Here is a 21454-nt window from a genome sequence, read left to right as displayed (position 1 = left end):
TGCTAAGTCATAGTGATAGTATGTACCCTTCAGATGATATAATTAGGATGGCATTTTTACCTCTGTGGTCGTCCTCCCCCAAACCTATACCTCAGGCTAACACTGAGAAAAATATCAGACAAACCCAAACTGGGGTACTCTCTACAAAATATCTGACCCAAACTCCTCAAACCTGTCAAGGTCATCAAAAACATGGAAAATTTGAGAAGCTGTTACAGCCCACAGGAGCCAAAGGAAATGGAACAAATAAATGTACTGTGGTATTCTGGAACCCAGAAAAGACATTAGGTAAAAACTAATGAATTGGAGTAACATATGGACTTCAGTTAATAGTAATGTCCCAATGTTGGTTGCTTGGTTGTAACAAACGTAACACAGAAATGTCAGATATTAACAACAGGGGAAACTGGGTGCAGGGTACATGGTAACTCCCTGAAACTTTTCTGTAAATATAAAACTACTCTAAAATTAAGTTTATTTAAAATAACAGTAATAATAGGGAAGCTATTCTCTTAACCAGACTGATTTTAGTCCTGTAAGTCATGTATAGTAGGTTGGACAGCAAGAGAAATAAAGTTAATACTGTGCAAAACAATCTCAATATTGATGAATAGTTTCTAATATTGGACATGTAACTACAGTCATTTAATTTGTGTACATTTTTAGTTGGTATGCACTTTAGGAGCAGAAAACTCTCCTCTAAGCAGGACTCATATTTTGGATTAAAGAAAAATTGTCATACTAATATTAGTAAAGATTCCACCTGGTTTTTGAGGTCCTAAAAGTTTAAATAGTTTTAGGCAAAATATATTCACAGTACATTACTGAAACATTTCCCATACTTTCAGAAGGAGAAAAATGTAGCTATATACTTTAAGAAAATACATTGGAAAATTCACTAATAATATACTACAGTATAAAATTTACAAAAACCTGGGTCCTTAATTGTCACTGTTCAAAAAATCTAGAAACTTCAAAAAACAAATAAAAACAAACTTTACCAACAAACAAACTTCACTAACATTTGTAATTATCTTAAATATATTTAAAAACAAACCAAAAAAGCTCCTACAAATCATTAAAAAAAAGGAAAAAAATACAACCCAATAGAAAATGTGTAAAGGACAGGTATAGGCAAATCACTTAAGAGGTAACTAAAAATGCTCATGCATAAGAAAGATGAAAGAAAATAAAAACAGAAAATGAAATGCGATTTCACATGAATTAGATGGGAAAAAATCAAAAGTTTGACAACATTAAATGTTGGTAAGGATATGAAGGAACAGAAATTATTCGTCAATATCCCATAAATATCCTATACAGGGAAAGAGGCTTCTATCCTAAGACCCAGCAATTTGACCCAGCAATTAGGTATATGACGTGGAGAAACTGGTATGTGCTTCAGAAGATAGAAGGATGTTCATGAGGCACTGTTATAATACATAAAAAATAAAAAACAATCTAAATATTAAATTAGATTTAGCAAATGATAAATTGCAGTATATTTATTTAACGGAACACTATACCAGTCAACATAAGTGAGCTAGACCTAGAGGGCTGACAAGGATGGGGGAGGGGGGTAAAAATTAAAAAAGCAAGTTTCAAAATATGTATACCACAATAAAATCACATTAACAGCTGCTTAAGTTACATTAAAAAAAATAATAATAAGCGCCAGGCACAGTTTTAAGCGCCTTATATAAACAGACTCACTTGCTTTCTAAAACAACCTTGTGAGATAGGTAGATACATTATCCCTATTTGATAGATGAGGACATTGGAGGCATGCAAAGATTTTTAAATTTGCCTAAGGTCACAAAACTATTAAATAGCAGTCAAGATTTAAATCAAGGGAGTATGGCTCCAATGCCCACAGCTCTTCAAAAGCACTGAAAACAATGCCAGGTACTGTTCACATATGGAGTTTATGAAAAGGTAAAATGGAAGGATACACATCAAATTTATTATAACAATTGCCTCTGGGAGGGATTATGAAGAGAGAGGCAGGAAGGATGAAACTGGGGAGAACAAAAGGACTTTAACTTGATCAGCAGTGTTCGAGTACAGTATAAAGTTCTACCTGCTCTGTTAGTATTCAGTGTGATAACTGTGATATACATAAATTTTTTATATTAAAATTATATCTGGGGGCGCCTGGTTGGCTCAGTGGGTTAAGTGTCCAACTCCTGATTTCAGTTCAGATCATGATCTCATGGTTCATGAGTTTGAGCCCCAAGTTGGGCTCCGCACTGTTAGTGAGGCTCCTGCTTGGGATTCTCTCTCTCCCTTTCTGCCCCTCCCCTGCTTACTCACATTCTCAATCTCTCTCTCTCTCAAAATAAATAAACTTAAATATATATATATATACACACACACACACACATAAATACATATACTTATATATATATTTATGTATATATAATTAAATATACTTCTATATATACTTCTATATATATTTATGTATATATACTCATATATATATAAACTTAAATATACACATACATACATATATAGGTCTATACCTACGTCTATATATCTGAAGCAAAAATGAAAAAATGTTAGCACTTTTTATGGTGAGTATGTGTGTGCTTACCACTCTTTTGGGTAATTTTCTACATTTTTAAAGCTTTTCAAAAATAATGATGTCTCATATACAAAATATTACAGGAAAAATAAAAAGAAATTTAAGAAATTTCCAATCTCCCTATTTCAGCTTTTATTTGGAAAGGAAAACAGCTAAACTGTGAGTTAATGTATGTATGTATATGGAAAATCCATTTTTATAAGGATCCAAAGAGATACTAAAAGCATACCAGAAACAGTATATCTTACTATACATTTTGACGACTGACTATTCTCAGTGAAAATAAAGTATAACACCACTAGGAAAACTCCCCTGATATCTCTCCACCTTTTTTATTTCTTTTATGTTTATTTTATTTTTTTGAGAGAGATAGAGCATGAGCAGGGGAGGGACACAGAGAGAGGAAGACACAGAATCTGAAGCAGGCTCCAGGCTCTGAGCTGTCAGCACAGAGCCCGATGCGGGGCTTGAACCCACAAACTGTGAAGTTGGCCGCTTAACTGACTGAGCCACCCAGGCGCCACCCCCCCCCCCCACCTTTTCCCTTGATAGTTTGTCTCTTCTCTCTATTGGTCTTTACTTGTTTATGCTTTTTAAAAGAAGGAAGCAAGGAGGTACTGAGAAATTGTCATACACTTTAAAATTAACAGTAATAGCCACAGATGAACATACATGTGGCCCTTCTGAATGTAAAATTCCCCAGCACACAATCAAAGAATGCTCCAAAAATGTATTCCTAAATTGGTGTTTGGAACTCAAAATATATTTTCCCATAAAGAAAGTTAAAAGAGGGTATGACCACCAGGAAAAAGATACTGGGAAAGCAGAGTACACAGTATGCACTGGCGGCCCAAGAAGAAAAGAAGGGGTTCTCAACCAGAGTTTGAGGACAGAAATCATGCTTCATTCACCTGTGTATCCTCAGTGACTAGCAAAATACCTGGCACCTCATAAACATTCAAAACCCGCTGCCTACTGACTGATGAGGTACAGAGGAAACGATGGAGTCAAGCAGTCCATCAATAGGTGGCACTGTCAATATAAAGTAGTTTGGGTGTAAGATCCACACAGAAAAGAGGTTGGACAGTAACAGTGTGCATTAATATAAGCATCTACATCTGTAAAACCACTACCAAGTTGGTGCTGGTAACCATGTGCCTTCACCTAAATTATTAGCTCCTTCCATTACTGTGTACTGCGTAAGCACCATGTTTTGAGTTATCTTTCTAATAATGAATCATAAGATAGTCTATTGGAGCAGTGGCTGTGTGGGATTTTTAGGATTTTCTCCTATGACCCTTGAAAATATTTTAATGTCACTTTTGTGATTATCAGAGTAATACTATTCAGAAGACAGAAAAAAGTATAAACACTAAAATAAAAATCACCTACAATCCCATCATCCAGATATCTTTTAATACTTTATTAAAATATTTATTTCCTGCCAATGATTTTGCCATTTGTATGTGATATGTTATAAATAATAACAAAGCATATTCTTTATGTTCTGATTTTTTTCTCAACATTATATTGTACTTTCTCATGCCAGTAAATATTTCCAAAAATGTGACTTTTAATAACTGCATGGATTATCGTTAGTTTCACTATTCCTCTATTATATGGTATTTTGACTACTGTAAATTTTTCACCATTATAGTAATAAACTATGTAAATTAATCCTGTTTAGTGTAAAGTTCTACACCACTGTTTTAGAATTCAAAGTGATAACTATGATGTACGGTAATAAAATGTGGAGTGCTTCACTTGCCCCAAGTCACAAGTTCTGAGCAATGATCAATAATCTAGGGTATTAAACAAGTAAGAAGTTTTCATCAACTTTTCTTAAGTCATTTCATCTTTCACATCTAGTAAGCAAGAGGAAAGTCCCAAGGTAAGTCTCTGACATCAGAGAGGATGAAAATAACAAGTCAATTTTCTTGCTACAGCCCCTGTTGTTTTCCACTTGGAATAATGAGCCATCAACTTAAATAGGAATAATATAAGATTTGTAATATACATCTCTATCTGTATCAGTTCTGAAATCCAGGTTTCCATAGTAAGTGGATGGCTTAGAGAAAATCTGCAAACAAAAAGATAGTGTAAATAATATCACTCAACGACAAAGAAAAGTTTTCTTTTACAATTCTGCCATGATTTTTATTATTTTTGAACAAGTTAATAAATGTCATATACTCTCTTCCCTCTTATAGCTTCCCAATTATTCCAAATATTATTCAAGTTACCATAAATAGGCCAACAGTTCCAGGAGCTTAAGAATCAATAACTATTTAAGCCAGTGGTAATTCATGTGGAAAAGTTCAGAACAAATCAGCATCAGCTTCCTGGCTCTCTTGCACAAACAAAAAATTTATATCGCTTCACCAATTTTCAAAAGTGCAAATTTGTGTACATAGATTTAAAACTCAGGCCAAAATTTACTCATATTTAGTTCAATTGGGCTGGTGTCAAGATCAATTAATTTTCCTAAAAAGTACATTCTTTAAAAATTCCACAATGAAGTAAGTCTATGTTTATTCATTCAGAAAAAGAAAATTATGTAACATATAGTATATATATAATGATGATGAGGAGGAGGATATATGCTATTGTGGACTCCTATTAAGAGGTGCAATTCAAAGGGAAATTGTGAAAATGAAGTAACTGTTGCCCAAAATGTCTAATTCTGGCCAAAACAAAACAAAGTTCCCATAAAAGAAGCCACATACAATCTTTTGTTTCATTATAAGTTCAACCAGGGTTCAAATAGCTTAGAAATTCTGTATACTTAAGTTTTCAAAAGCTGAATCCCAGAACTATCTGCTTTAAACATAAACTGAATAACTTGCCCAAGAGTCCTCACTTATTACCTAACCTTGGGTCCCCCAGAGACTACTTTTTACAATAATCTCAAGTGTACTACAATAGATTAGTGTAACCTGGGCTACGCTGTTTACAGGTGTCTCTGCCTCCTTCCCCCAAGACGAGAAGAGGTAGACTAGAGCAAGCAGAAAATAGTGACTATATACAACAAACAACAGCTTACAATCATGTAAAATTGTTTCTTTTACACTTGGGCTATTATTTTCATTAACGTATAATGCATTTTAAAGAATAACATATTCAGGGAGCAATACAATTTCTGTTCTCACGAGTCTCTAGCTGGCTGACACGCGTTTTCTCCTCAAATAAATACATGCCTGTTGACTGATGCCTGTCCTGCTGTTGCAAACAACAAATAACTGTCCTGTAAGACAAAAACCCTTCTCTAAGGCTCCAGGCGTAACCATACGTTTGAATTAACAGCACTCTGGAACAATAACAAAAATCTTCCAGCACATCTGTCATTTAAAAGCACGATAATGAAAAGCTGTCGCTGCGACCCAGTTTTAGGTCACAAGCTCCCCCCCCCCCCCCCGAAAGCGATAAACTTCAAACGGAATGGTGGCGACCAGGAACGCTTACCCCCTCCCCCCCCCCAAAAAAAGACAAAAAAAAAAAAAAAAAAAAAAGCAAGTGACCAACTTGAACGCTAGCCCGGCCCACGCTGGCCGGGGTTACCTAAGCAGACCCCTAGGAGAAAATCGGGCCTCTGGGGGCCCGCCAGGCTCCCGCTGCTGCCCGTTTAAAATATCGAGCAGGTGGGATTCCGGAAGGCCACCTCCGTCTTACGTAACGGGCTTGTCAAAAATCCGAGCTCCAGGACCTCCCCTCTCAACGCCCCCGCCCCCACTCCACCCCCACCTCCCAACAACCGGAGCCCCAAGCCAGCCCGGAATAGAAAATCTGGAATGAAAACACCAGAGCCCCCCATGCGTCCGACACAGAGGTGCGGGCGCTACTCTCAGCACCGCCGTGCCATCCCAGAGCGGACCTAGCCCGCGGAGGACGGCCCGGCTCTGAAACGCCCCCGGGCGGAGGTCGCGGCCATCCGTGCCACCTCTCCGAGCCTGGGCGACCCCGCTCTCGAGACCACCGCTGTCAACGCTCCGGGCCGTGACAGCTCCACATGCAGCTGCTGTCCGCGCCGCTACCCCCGCACTCACCTCACCGCTGGCTCCAGCGCGAGCAACGGGTCGAGCTTGGAGAGTGGTGCACTGTCCCCTCCCGACGGCGGCGGGACACGAGGGGCTGGATGCCGCGGCGCTCTGAACCCGCTTAGCTCATCCCCAGCCCGGCGCTCCGCCCTGCGCGGCACCCCCGCCCGCCCAGGCCTGCCGTCTCAGTCAGACGGGACTCCCCCTCCCCTCGCAGCCGCTGCTGCCTCCGCCTCCTTCTCTGGCTCCAGCCGCCGCGGCCGCCGCCGCTGCGACCGGTGCCATCTTGGCAGTGACGGAGGGGCAGGGGCGGGGATCGCGGGCCACAAGGGCCAATCGGGAGCCAGGCCCAGCCCGAGGGGGCGGAGCAGCGCCGGCTTGATGGTCGTGGGGTCCTAGCGCCTGCTCCTCAATGGGCGGAGAAGGTGGGCGGGGCTGAGCCGCGCTCACCCGTGACGCAAGCAGTAGTTGGGGAAATGCGCGCTAGTTCCCCCGGCGGTCGGGAGATCCCGAGCCCGAGGCGGGCGTGGGTGAGACACACCTTCCCTTCCCCTTTCACTACCCGGAGCGTCGGGGATCTGTCTTGGGCTAACCGACCTGTTTCCTCCTTCCTCCCCAGCGGCCCCTGGAGTCCTGACATTGCCTAGCCAGAGCTAGGCACGATTGTCTGAGCGGCTGCCCCTACAACAAGGGCTCTCAGATTCCCCCAGGAAAACCCCCGAGGGTTTAGCAACCACCTAGTAGGTTTCGGTCCCAAGATACTGAAGGTCAGGTAAAATGGGGAATTCTAGGGGGTTCTCTGAAAAGTACGTTGATAAAACATCTATTGTTGACTGAAGGGGTGTCGATTACATTGGATTAATGGGATATGGCCTACTTAAACCTGGCTATGGCTCCACCATTAGTGGGTGTTGGCAAATTGCCTCTAAGAAATGAGAGTAATGAAGTTTGATTACCGCCACAGGGTTGCTCTGAGGGTTAAATGGTATAATACATGTCAGGCCTAGCGTAGTGCCTGAAAGTAAGTACTCAATGAGTATTCCATGGTCAAATGAAGGCAGAAGTAGAACCCTAAAAATCCCTTTGGTTTCAAATCAACTTTCTAAATTGTGCAGATTAGGCATTAATTCCTTTTACTAACCAAGTTTACCGCTGTATTTCCTATCTCCATTTCTTCCATTGTTGTCATTCATTCAGTCAACAAACATTCATTGAAATGCAAACAAATGCTGAGCGACAAAGCTTAAAGGGAAACAGAAAAAGGCCCGCTTTCATGGAACTGACAGACTAGTGGGGAAAGGAGGGACAATAAATAATTCACACATTTTGGGGGAAAACATGTATAAAGGTTATGAACAGAAATCTGGGAGAGCAAATAGTAGGATAGATTAAAAAAACAACATCAACAGAGTGGTCAGGAAAGGCTCACCTGAGGGATGAGGAGTCAGTAATGTGAGAAATGTCCTGGAAAACTGTTTGAGACAGAGGGAATGGATGTACAAAGGATCTTTGGTAATAAGGTATTAGAAATGAGTGGTGTCTTTGGTGCTGGGGAACCCAAAATATAGAGAGGAGCCTGGAATGAGCCTGGAGAGGTGATTGACGGCCCATTCCCCCAGTTCCTAGGAAAATACAGAAATGATATCAGATTTTATTGTAATTGCAACTGAAAACCATTAGAGCAAGGAAATCAGAAACAGTGATGTTTATGGTATGACATCCATGTCTATATTTTAGGCATGTCTATATTTCAGGTGACATATGTCAAAGAACTGGGTTTCAAGTAAAACAAAACAAAAAGAACCTGAGGTTGAACCTGTTCAACACTAAGTTGGACAAATTATATGTGCTGATCTTCAGTTTCCTTATTAAAAATGTGTGAGCCTCACATAAGCCTCTATACAGAAAAATACTACTTTCACTGAAAATTGTTAAATAACGTAAGTTGTTTCTAAGTGTTTTGTATGTCACGTTAATGTCACTTAAAGTTGCCTAATCAGTGCTATTTGAGAAGTGCGTTTAGTGGTGTTTGTTTTTATTGCAAGTAATAATCCATAGCAGTCATTCTTAACTGTTTTTTGTACCATGTGCTACTAAGGAAAAGAATATGTACTAAGTGTGTAGTTCCTTTTTTTCTTAACATTTTATTTGTAAATAATCCCTACCCCCAAGATGGGGCTCAAACTTACAACCTTGAGATCAGAAGTCTCATGCTCCACTGACCGAGCCAGCCAGATACCCCCTAAGTGTGTGGTTTCTTGATATTGTAGTTCCAAATGTATTTTTAAGTACTTAGCTGTGCACTTTCTAATGAAATTTGCTATCAAGACATGAATTATTGTCTTTTTATTTGGGCAAACTATACATAACATAAAATTAACTATTTTAACTATTTCTAAGTGTACAGTTCATTGGCATGAAGTACATTCACATTGCTGTGCACCCGTGACCACCATCCATCTCCAGAACTTTTTCATCATCCCCAACTGAAACTCTACCCAGTAAACAATAATTCCTATTCTACCTTTTAAAATATGTATGTTTTTTTAAAGGTATCTGGTGAGTTCTCCCCCCAAAATGGAAAATGGCCCTGGTGATCAATAGGATGGTTTGTTCCCATGGAAGGGTTCAATGGACCATTCCATGTAAATTTAGAAACCGCCACCCAAGAAATAAGGATTAGTGTAAGTTTTTAGCTCAGATGGCTAACACATAATAATAAGAAGTACTGATTAATTAATTTTTAGCATTGAAAAGTTGTGTTCTCTGACCATAAAATATGTTCTATGGCCTTGTAAATGTTCGCTCCAAAATGGCCCAGACAACGTGCCCTTCCTTTTATGTACAACTTCTCTAAATGCATGTCTAATTGATGCCATTAATTTTCATTAAAATAGAAGTGATTCCAGCTCTGGGTAAATTTAATTTTAAAAATCACTCTTCTGTGAGGAATGGTTTAGAAAAGGGCAAGAAAGAAGGAAGCAAGTCTTTGCCACATTTCAAATAATCAAACATTTGATAAAGTTATGAAGATCCAAAGATCAAGATTATTTTTGACCTGAAAATACTGTAAGTCAATAACTTTATTTTTTAAGCACATTCTACATGCAGCATTTTAACTCCATTAAACCAAAACCTAAATATCTTCTCCAGGCTGGAACCTTCCTCCTGCTGCCCATGTACCCACAGTGTTTTTATCCCCAACATAGGCCAGTCAGTGATTGCAAAGGAGAGATTATGGTATGAAGGGCCATATATGGTATGGGCCATAAAAGTACCATTTATGGTATAAAGGGAATTTTGGGGGATGATGGATATGTCCATCTATGTCCACTATGAGGATGGTTTCACAGGAGTATGCCTATGTTATACTTACCAAGTTGCACACTTTAAATATGTATAGGGGTGCCTGGGTGGCTCAGTCAGTTAAGCGTCCAACTCTTGATTTCGGCTCAGGTCATGATCCTAGGGTTGTGGGATGAGCCCACCCAACCCTCCCTGTCAGGCTCCATGCTGAAAATGGAGTCTGCTTAAGATTCTCTCTCCCTTTCCTGCCCCTTCCCCTATGCTTGCATGTGGTTACTCTCTCTCAGAAGTAAATAAATAAATAAGTATAGTCCCCTGTATGTCAATTATATTTCAATAAAACTGTAAAAAAAAAAAAAAAGGAAGTCCAATTGCAAACCTCCCATTCTTTCCCTGTTGGATGCAGATTTAGCCTTTTATCAGTTTTAATTGTTGTGAAACCTATTTAATCAATTCCTCTTTGGGCAGCAACAGGAAGCACTCTTTTAATTGGCTATATATATATATATATATATATATATACATATGTATATTTTATCTACATCTACTAATTGAAATATTATGTACATACAAGCACATTTTATAGAATGGGATTCTAACAAGTGTCAAAAGTTGAAAATGTTTGAAGTTGTGGGGTTTTTTTAATCACACTTTCTGAAAGAACATATTAAAAAGCAGAAAACCAATAAGCAGTATTTGTATGCTCAGGAAGTGCCTTTAAATACTTCAGAGCCCTTAACAGTCGTATCTTGAGTTGTCTCAACATCCCACGCATGTCACTATAGTCACAGTTAAACGTAAACCCTAAATGTGATTTGGGCAAGGGAGTCTAACAATGCAGACATGGGCCACATAGAAAAATGTGGCTTAGACGTTTGAGCCTCATGCCTTTTCTGAAATCATGTCATTTTTTTACACCTGGAACCGTATCTGGTTATTTCTTAAAGTTCTTTTTAAATAAATACTGTGGTTTGAACGATGCATGAAGGAAAACTTTGAAAACAGTAACAGTTGAAAGCCCTGGCAGCTCAAGCTGCTGAACAGCCTAATCCTCTCCACCTGTTAAACATATTCACCTTTAATTGTTCTACCAGAAGTTTCCCACGTCTTTAAATGAAAACGTGGAGCCTTCTATAAAGCGGTCTTGATATCTATGCCACAGGGCCTCCTTATGGGTGCAAAAGCCTTCCACCAGGGATTTATGGTCCTTTAGAAACTCTTTGGATGTTTCCCAAAGCAGAACACATGTTGCCAAATTCTATTCATTGTGCAACAGTGTTAGAATGACATTCTAGTGTATTTAATCCACCAACTGAAATTTATTAGCAATGTGGTCAAATTATCTTAATGTCTTAAAAACACAAATCTGATGAAATACTTTTGAACGACAAATTATCTGAACAACTCACAAGAATAGCGAGAAATGTCATGCTGTCAATGACAAATTCTAAACGTGATACTTGAGAGCAGTGTCCAGGGACAGGAGGGCTGCAATAGGCTGGGCCACTGCTGTCTCTAGCCTCTTGGTGGCCAACTGAGGAGTCACATCTTTGACTCAGCACTTTTTTCAAATTTGAAAATTATCACCTCTCAACATCCTTATCAAGTGAATGCTTTCACCTCTTTCAACAAGTCCTTCTGATTTCAGTTTTTAGTTTTCAAACGATCTGCAAAAGATAGGTATTCGTATGTAGTGTGTTTTTTTTTTACCTGTCAATGTCCACAGCCAATTATGCCTCCTGAACTTTCTTTAAATGGTAAGGCAGTATTTTTATAACTTTTAACAAATCACATCAGTCAGATTTTATATACAGAATGCTATGCTGGGCACAGAAGGAAAACAAAGATACATAAGCACCTTGTACCTCTGAGGCCCAAGGTATATTCCCAGGCATGTCACTTTAATAAAAATCACATTCTGAGAAGTCCTGCACTAGATGGTGGGATTATTGCTGTGCAGACTGGGAGAGTAGAATGATTCATTCTGATTGTGGGAATGAAAAATGACAAATAGATAACATTTGAGCCAATCCTGAGAGAATCTAGACTTTCTATGAAAGGTAAGGGTGTCCCTGTTTGGGGCATGGGGGAAAAGCTCCCCCCCCCCCCATGCTGAAAAAAATAACAGATGTGCTAGAATTGTTCTCAATAAATGAAAGGGATGCTCATAAATTGTTCCAACACTTTGACTCTCTTTGGGAGTGGCCAAAGGTTCAAATAATTTGGAAGGATGGATATCTGTGCTAACTTGTAGGAAATATGAGTCAGCTTTTCTCACGGACTCAGCACTGTTGTCACAGCTAGGATATTTGGGAAACACGAAGCTGAACAAATCAGACAGTGTAAGTCTTTTCTTTTTCTTGATTGGCTCAGACATGCATCCTGCAAGGGGAGACAATAGGGATGCCCTTTTTATTAGTGAGGGGAAACCCCTGCAATTGAAAAAAATACACCTAAACATAAAGTACTTCTGTTTTCCCTGTTATTCATCAGACTAGGAGACAGACACATCTTTCGTCCATCCTCTCTTCTGTGCTTCAGGAATGTATATTCAGTTGCCTCTAGACAGCTCCGTCCCAAGCACACCTGAAACTCCATGTTTTTGAAGGGAAACTCATTATCTTTACTCCAAACCTGTTTCTCCTACCTTCTTTAATTTCTTGAATGGTGCCCACCATGCACCAATCACCAAAGTCAAAGCCTGTGAATAATCAACTCCTCTTCCTCACTCTCATTCTCTAACATTTAATCATCAAAACCAACTGATACCACCTTTTTTAACATTAATTGTATTGTTCTGTCGTTCCTCCTCTCAACCTCCATTCCCACTGACCTAGTTCAAACTGTATCTCTGGTTTTGTTGTTGTTGTTGTTTATGTGTTTGTTTGTTGCTGTTTTACCTGAAATTTTGTGGGAATCAACTCATTGGATTCCCTATCTCCTGTCTTTCCCTCTACAACCCTACCTTCCCTTTGTTGCCAGGCTAATCTTTCTAAAGAAGAAATATGGTCAGTTCCAGACACAGTTTGAGGTTGCTAGCTTCCTCCTCCCCTTTCTTTCTATTCTTGGTGGAAAAGCTCGTCACTGTCCAATCTTGATGTTATCTAAGAGGAGCAAGGCATTAGGGCCTATGCGTTGTTCTCCCGTGCCTCTCTTCAGTATGGTGGAGACAATCTCTCAGTGGGAACACTTTCAGATTCAGGACAAGTGGTTCTTAATTGAGAGAATTTAGGCCTCTGCAGTCCATAAGAATTGGGCTCCCCTACAACTGTGCACAGAGAGATGGGTTGATTAGTTATATCAAACCACAGTACTTATATGAAGGGCAAAGTTAATCCAGAAGCGAAAAACCCTAACAATTACCTTACTTGGAGTTTGGAGAAAAAAATAGGCTTTTAATAATAAAGACTTAAATTAAAAACAAAAAAGATCTCCAAACTGCTCCTGAGACTATTTTAGGCTCTCTAAAGTCAGCATAACTTTACTCTCTCCTAGAAATGGATATCCTTCTTCTACATTCTCTGCTTATAACTCTGCATGTTTTCATGCTCATATTTGCTTGTAATTATTTTAATAGCACTTTAAATATAATAAACATCACCTAATTGATTTAATAGAATTTAGGTGTTGTAACAGTAACTTACAGAGTTTTGAATTATACTGAAAGGGGAACTGAGAGAAGTTGGCATGAAGCTTTTATTTGAATGTAGTGGAATTGAAATGGAAGAAAGGCTTTTAGAGATGGCACAATAGGGCGGGGCTGGCAAACCTTTTCTGGCCTGTGCAGTGCAGCCTGGAAGGCAGTGGATGGCACAGTGAAGAAAGGAGAGCCATAGAATCCTTGATTCAGGTGAAGAGAGTATATGATGATACAGCTCATTTTTAACAAACTCTATGCTAAAAGGGGATAGGGAATTATGGAGTTATAAAGAGACAAGAAAAATATTCTTCCATTTCATATTCTCCTAATGATCACACACCATTAGGCTCTGTTTGCCACAAGGTTAGAAGAAATAATTGAAATACTAAAGGTAATAAAAATGGGTTGTTGGTTGCCAAGGAAAATCTCAAGGGTGGGGTTCAGGTAACTTGAGCAATTGGATAAGGGTAGGGCTAAATGGATTGGGTTATAGTGCAACTGGGGTGGGACAGGCAATTAGAAATGGATTTAAAACGTATCATCTGACCCACATCATGATGGCTTTATGAGGATGTCAGCTTTCATAAATTGACTTCATGTTTCTCTCACCCAGAACATAGGAGCTTTGAGCAGGAAGGAACCTTAGAGATCATCTAGTAACCGTTTCATTTTCCCCAAAGTGACCGTTTGCCAAGTTGTGACTTGTCTAAAGTCATATACATCCAGTTGTGGGAAGAGAGATAGGAATACAATCTAGATCTCAGTTCTTAGATTTCTCTGATGCATAATATCAGTCAGTTATGAGAACTCAGTATTTCAAAATCCCGGTGAATACATAGGAAAATCCTTATTTTAGAGATGAAGAAACTGTCGATCAGGAAGGTGGAGTCAACCTACCAAATTACATAGCTGGCCTGGACCAGAGCCCAGGCCTCACAATTCCTGAGCCAATAAACTTCTACCAAACCACACTGCCTAGGAGATTCAAAAAAAAGTGAAATCTTTTTTTTTTTAATGTTTATTTATTTTTGAGAGAGAGAAAGAGCAAGCAAGCAGGGAGGTGGGGGACATAGAGACAGAGGGTTTGAAGCGGGTTCTGTACTGACAGCAGAGAGCCTGATGCAGGGCTTGTACTAAGAACCGTGAGATCACGACCTGAGCCAAAGTCAGTTAGTTGCTTAACCAACTGAACCACCCAGGCGACCTGAAAGTGAAATCTTCTATGCCATGTGCCATGGCATAGAATTTCCTCCTTCAACCTACAGGTATTTTATTTTGTGAAGTTATAGGCTGTGCTTTTTTCCAGGTGCTATTGAAAAAAAATTATGAGACTAAAAGATTGATTTTGCAAGACTAGATTTCTATTTTGCAGGACTAAAAATTGAACGTTACCCAATTATCAGGCAAACGCATGTGCCTTTTTGTGGTTGATAAACTAGCAGGAAGTCTTGGTGTACTACAGTATTGGGAATGTTTTCCCTTTCATCAAAGGATGGGTTTCAGATTCTCTACTATATTATCCCAGTAATACGTCTATCAGATGGGCAAACATTTAAAAATCTGACAACACCAAGGGCTCTTGAGGCTGTAGGAAAACTGGAACTCTCGTGCTGTATTGCTGCGAACTTAAATGGCTCAACCCTTTTGGAAAGTAGTTTGGCAATATCTAGTAAAATTGAAAATGCATATGCCCTACAATCCAGCAATATCATTTCTGGATATATACTCTAAAGCAGTTTTTTGTTGTTGTTTTCAAGCTGTGATTTATGATCCATTAGTGGATTGTGAAATCAATTTAAGGGTTACAATAAACCTTTTTTACAAAAGAAATAGACCAGAAAATATTAGGGTAAGGATGGTTTTGTGAATTTTTGTGTGCCACCTAGATTCTTCCTCTCTGGACTGAAGCATTAGTTCATTAGTTCATGCAGCCACTGGGAGGATTGGCAGTCAACAGCTTTAGCTGAATCCCTCTCCAGGACTCTTTCCAGGAAGAGAGCTCCTTGCCCAAGGTCACGCCCTCTTCCTGGGTGCAGCGGTATCCAGTAACTGGTCAATGCAGTTGTATAAAGGTCCAATTCCCTTGCCCCAGTTCAAAAGTATTCTGAAGCATCACTGCAGCCCACATGGGATCAGCTGAGGCTGTTGCCCCTTCATTAAAGCCCAAAATGTTCTCTGCACATTCTTGCTTCCTTCACTCTGCCACAGGTGCTGATCCTGGGACACCCCCCAATAAATGTTCTGCACACAGATTTCTGTCACCGACCTTCTACTTCTAGGCAACTTGACCTGTGATGATATACTATGCATATATGTATGTACAGGATAGGATGTAAAATTATTTCTCACCATACACATACTGGCCATAGAAGCTTGATAAGCCCTGCACCTGGAGAAACTTTTGCACATATGCCCCAGGAGATGCTATGAGGATGTTCACTGGGGTATTGTTTGCAGTAATGATGACTGGACAAAAACTAAATGTCTATAACCATGCAGTGTAACACTATACAATAATTAAAGTTAGTGAAATCTCCTAACCTCTATCAACATGGATAAATCTCTGAAACACAAGGATATATTCAGGATAATAGCTACCTCTAGAGAAGAAGTGTGGGAGAGGGGATGAAATTGGGGCTTCAACTGTAGCATTGTATTGCTTTTTTTTAAGAAACATCTAAACAAATACAGCAAAAGTATGGCATTTATTACATTTATATGGACACAGGTTTTTTTCACTATTCTATATATTCAACATATTTTGAAATTAAATTTTATTTAATGAATTGTACTGCAGAAAATCTACATGCAAAAACAAAGCATTTTTAACTTTATCTTACTATCAGGAAATAGTGAAAGGACAGCTAACAAGGTCACTTCCTCTGAAATTTGGTCCAAATGTACTGTTGGCTGATTTATTGTACATTATTTTTTTTCTTTTCCTATTTTTATTATTACTAACTTCCATGTAATGAGAATGATAGTGGAATCTTCTAGAAGTTCATTGAATTCTACTGACATTCTCTTTGAAGATTTTTGCAATAATTAAATATGAGGGAATACAAATCCCTAGGTGCAACAGGCAAGGATAGTCTTCATCATTTTTTTATCATTTTCATAATGTGTAATTTTTTTTAAGATTTATTGAGGTAAAACGTACATATAGTAAAATTCATTCTTCTGAAGTGTACAGTTTGTTGAGTTTGGGCAAATGTATACATCTGTGAACCAGCACCACAATAAAGTTACAGAATATTTCCATCATCCCTTAAAGTTCCTTCTGTTCCTTTACAGCCAGTTTCTCCATCATAGCCCTTGGCGACCACTAATTGGATTTTTATTCCCATGATAATGCCTTTCCCATGAAGGCAAATAAATAGAATCAAACAATATGTGACATTTTGGTTTTGTTTGGCAGGAGGGAGGGGCAGAGGGAGAGAGAGAATCCCAAGCAGGCTCCACACTCAGTGAGGAGCCCAACCAGGGCTCTATCCCACAATGATGAGATCATGACCTGAGCTGAAATCGTGAGTCCAATGCTCAACCGACTGAGCCACCCAGGCGCCCCCTTCCTTTCGTTTGTTTGTTTGTTTACTTAGCATAATGCATTTGAAATTTGTTATGTTGCACGTTGCCTACATCAGTAGTCTGTTTCTTTGCGTTGCTGAGTATAGTCCAACAACTGTTGGACTGTTTATCCATTCTCCAGTTGAGGGACATTTGGGATATTTCTGTTTTTTGGTGATTATAAATAAGTCCTCTATAAATGTTTGTACACGTTTTTATGTAGACCTATGTCTTCATTTTCCTTAGGTAAATACCTAGGAAGGGGGCTTGCTGGGTCTTACGATAAGAGTTTGTTTACAAGAAACTCCTGAACTGTTTCTCATTGTGACTGTACCATATTGCATTCCCACCAGTGATGCAGTATGAGAGTTCCATTTGCTCCACTTGGTATTTTTGGTTTTTGGGTTTTGTTTTGTTTTGTTTTGTAATCTGTTCTAATTGACTTAAAATGGTATGATGGTATCTTATTGTACTTTTAGTTTGCATTTCTCTAATGACTAATGCTGTTAAGTAAGCTTTCATAACATTTTAAATAAGAACACTTGTCAAAGATTGGACTATTACTAAATCACCTTTCCTACCCTGAAAATGATTGAAGAAAGATTCTCTCGGCTTCTCAGCTCTAAATCAGTTGTACTCTATGGTGCCAAAAAGAAAGGGATATTAAAGCAAAGCAAGCAGAGGTATTTAGTTGACTATGTAGGTATGGTCATATAGTTTACTTTAATAGTAGATTCATATTCATGGTGATAGATAAAAGAATAGAGGAGAGAAAAGGCAATAGAAATATCATTACTATTACTTTCCTGGGTCTTTAGGACATTCCCTTTTGTATCATATGGGCTATCTAGAGTTCAAGGGACACTGGCCAAGTTGCTTCGGAAGGAGGAATTCAATAGAGGTTAGTGTTATTGCCCAAAAGCATATATGAGATAGATCTAAGGAAGAAACTAAAAAAAGTAACCAGAATAAAAGCGTGGCCAGTAATGAAACTATAAATTAGGGTAAGAAGTGGTTGTGGCTTTGGGAAAGTCTCTGCTAGATTGTTTACTTGACCTTTTATTTTACTTACTTAGGTTTGGTTTCATTTTTCTACAGAACATGTGCAAAGTGAAACACTTTGCCTATATAGATTTAATATGACCTACAAGACCTAATGTAGAGGCTTTATTAATACTTCTGCTAAGGCATACACTTAAGGAAAAGCAAAGTTTTAGAATATTAGTAAGTCCTACATATAAAAGCAATCACCATAAAATAAATCTTCATATGTAAAGATAAGAGCACAGTGAACTATTTATAAGGAACTATAATAATGCAAAATAGACTCTAAATGATGAAAAATAAGGGTTTCCAAAGCAACGGGGAAGACGAAACAAGTACATTTGGGGGGTGGAGCCTATTAGAAATAGTTGCAGATGAAAGTTTGGGGAAGAATTGCTAATGCCTACTGAAAGAATTTGAATAACTGGACCAGAAGCGGAGTCGGATAAATAAAAATGTCATCCAGACTGAATACATCAAGGCTGCTAACTAGAGTGGGTCAGAAAATATCTTCCAAATCTTCCAGAATAATTTGCTCTTGTCACTACCGCTGCTTTGATTTGTCAGAAAAAGATTTATGGCTTAAGTAAGTGCACTGTCTATGAAACAAGGTTTTGTTCCAGATGTTAAGCCAGTCATAAAATGAGATCTATCAATTTCTGAAACTAGAACAGGAAAGATGTGTGTGATGCATGTTTTGTTGGTGAAAAGACCTTTGGACCATGATTATTAGCTTCTAGTTCCAGAGAAAACTTCATATCCAGGGCCTAAGAAACCTCACTCAATTTTTTTTTTCTTTGTGTCGTGGTTAAAGTCCTTGGAGTGGGAAGTTATGACGCTAATACTTTCAAGAACTGCGCAGGTACCTCTGAGAAATTTATAAGGTCCTTAAAAGAATCCATAATTTAGAAGGAACAGGAAAGGGAATTTTTGTAGAGAAAAGGCTAGAGTTAAAAGCCAGACGTGAAACAGCTCATGGAAGAACTGGGTTTTTTTGTTAGTTTTGTTTGTTTGGTCTTATTCACAATTGAGAAGCTATTAAGATCACAAATCCTAGCCCAGATTTGGAGATACTGGGGGGAAAGCCCTGACCTTTTATTTTCAATTCACTACCTCCCTTCCGCTGCAAATACAACCCCAACTACATCTGAACCATTCTCTACTTTTGAGTATTTTATGATCAAGGCTACAATTGTTTGAAGGATTTCTCAGATCTTTCATCACATTACCTATCATTCATTTTGTGAAAGTATGGTGTCGCAGTTTTTTTATTTTTTAATGTTTTTATTTTATTTTTGAGAGAGACAGACAGAGAGGCAGAGCATGAGTGGGGAAGGAGCAGAGAGAGAGGGAGAGGGAGACACAGAATCTGAAGCAGGCTGCAGTCTCTGAGCTGTCAGCACAGAGCCCTATGCAGGGCTCAAACTCACAAACCATGAGATCATGACCTGAGCAGAAGTCAGTGCTTAACCAACTGAGCCACCTAAGCACCTCTGTTGTCCCAGTTCTTAATACAACCTCTATATTGATCTGATAGAATGATCATTAACTATCACCATTATAAAAAAACATTCAGATGTCTATATAGACCCACACAAATAGGCATTTACAAAAGAAATTCCACATATTCCCTTTTTTTCCCATCAGCCAAAAATAACCTCAACACCAGACAGTTATTTGAAATGATCAATTTTTGATCTCCCATTTTTCTTCCTGAACCCCATTTCAAACGCTGAAACCTCAAAAGGAACCACAAAAAACTACATACCTTATGGGTACTCAATAAATGATGAGCGACTGTTGCTATTGCACTGGTCTTCATAATTCTCGCTTTATAAAGATGGTGGTCATTGATTCAGACAATCAATTGTCCTTAATTCATTTTTGTCCTAAACTTTAGCATCTCTGCAGGAATCACCATAATCTTTAATAAAACCAGAGCTCATTTAGGGTACAAGCTGAGAGAACTTAGAAATTTTGGTTTTAAAAATCAGTTACCCGGGCACCTGGGTAGCTCAGACGGTTAAGCATCCAACTTCGGCTCAGGTCATGAACTCACAGTTCGTGGGTGCAAGCCCCACCTTGGGCTCTGTGCTGACAGCTCAGAGCCTGGAGCCTGCTTCAGAGTCTGTATCTCCTTGTGTCACTGCCTCTCCCCCATCCATGCACGCGCTCTCTCTCCCTCTCTCTCTCTGAAAGATAAACATTTTTAAAAATTTTTAAAAATAAGTAAAAATCGGTTACCGACTATGAGATCTTCATGTGAAAAATTATATGGAGGACTCTTTACCCTGATCTTTTCTTCTTCTTCCTTTTTTTTTTTTTTCCTGTCTTCTCTGGTTTACAACAGACACAGCTACTTTACAGCCACAAAGCAGTTTTGCAACAGAATGGCCTCGAAATAGAATACTGCCCAGCTGAAAACTTAGGCAATCAAAGTGGAATAAATGAAATCGTGCCTGCTAGCCTTCACGTGTCATTTCTTAGAAGGAAAGCTATCACATTTTTAGGAGAATGTTATTCTTTAAGTGACTCTATACCTTCTCCATATCAGAGTTCTCAATTGCTGTAACATTCAGTCATGGCAGGGCAACTAAGACATTACCTGATTATCTACCAGTGCTGCTTTAGTCACGAAAATGCAGCTTCTGAAAATACGTTAAGTGCTACCGCTTAGTAAGTACAATAGTGTTTCTCATTTCTCTTAGAGTGGTAAAATCACTGAGAGCACATAAACTCTTTAAAAATGTAACTATAAATGTCTACCTACTTGAGCTGCTCCAGCACATGAATTAAACTGCTGCAATAATGCTCTGAAACCAAAGCCTCTTTCTGAAAAATGTGTTAATCTCTGTGGGGTTTTTTTGTTTTGTTTTTCTATTTCCTTCCTTCCTTCCTTCCTTCCTTCCTTCCTTCCTTCCTTCCTTCCTTCCTTCCTTCCTTTCTTTCTTTCCTTCTTTCTTTTTTTCTTTCTTTCTTTTTTCCTTTCTTTCTTTTTTCTTGTGAGAGGCCCTACTCTGGCCACAGATGACTTACTTGGGTCTCAGAGTTTTCTTTTTTTCAGTTTTGATTCTGATATGAAATTGAAATGATAAAAAGCAACATATGGGCCACTCTGATAGACTGAAAATTCTAGGGCAGCACATGACTCATGATAACTGTGTAGTGTGCTGTCATTAGAACTGCTTGTCCCACCATCTCAAAACATCTTGTAAACATGTTGTGTCCACTCAACACCAGCCCAATGGGAGTGACTTTTCCACATTTTTTTTTCTCCAT

General features: G+C 38.8%; 1 protein-coding gene across 1 annotated transcript in view; it reads right to left on the bottom strand.

Annotated features, from left to right (window-relative positions):
* Nucleotides 1-6923, bottom strand: part of DENND4A (DENN domain containing 4A) — a 133080-nt gene extending 126157 nt beyond the window's left edge. The window contains exon 1 of the mRNA XM_027067557.2: nt 6628-6923. The gene's annotated coding sequence lies outside the window, so the exon portion shown is untranslated. The remainder of the gene's footprint in view (nt 1-6627) is intronic.
* Between the last annotated feature and the right edge of the window lie 14531 nt (nt 6924-21454).

This window comes from Acinonyx jubatus, chromosome B3, assembly GCF_027475565.1.
Source record: "Acinonyx jubatus isolate Ajub_Pintada_27869175 chromosome B3, VMU_Ajub_asm_v1.0, whole genome shotgun sequence".
Classification (NCBI taxonomy): Eukaryota; Metazoa; Chordata; class Mammalia; order Carnivora; family Felidae; genus Acinonyx; species Acinonyx jubatus.
Note: the sequence above shows the minus strand (reverse complement) of the source record. Positions and strands in the feature narration are given on the sequence as shown.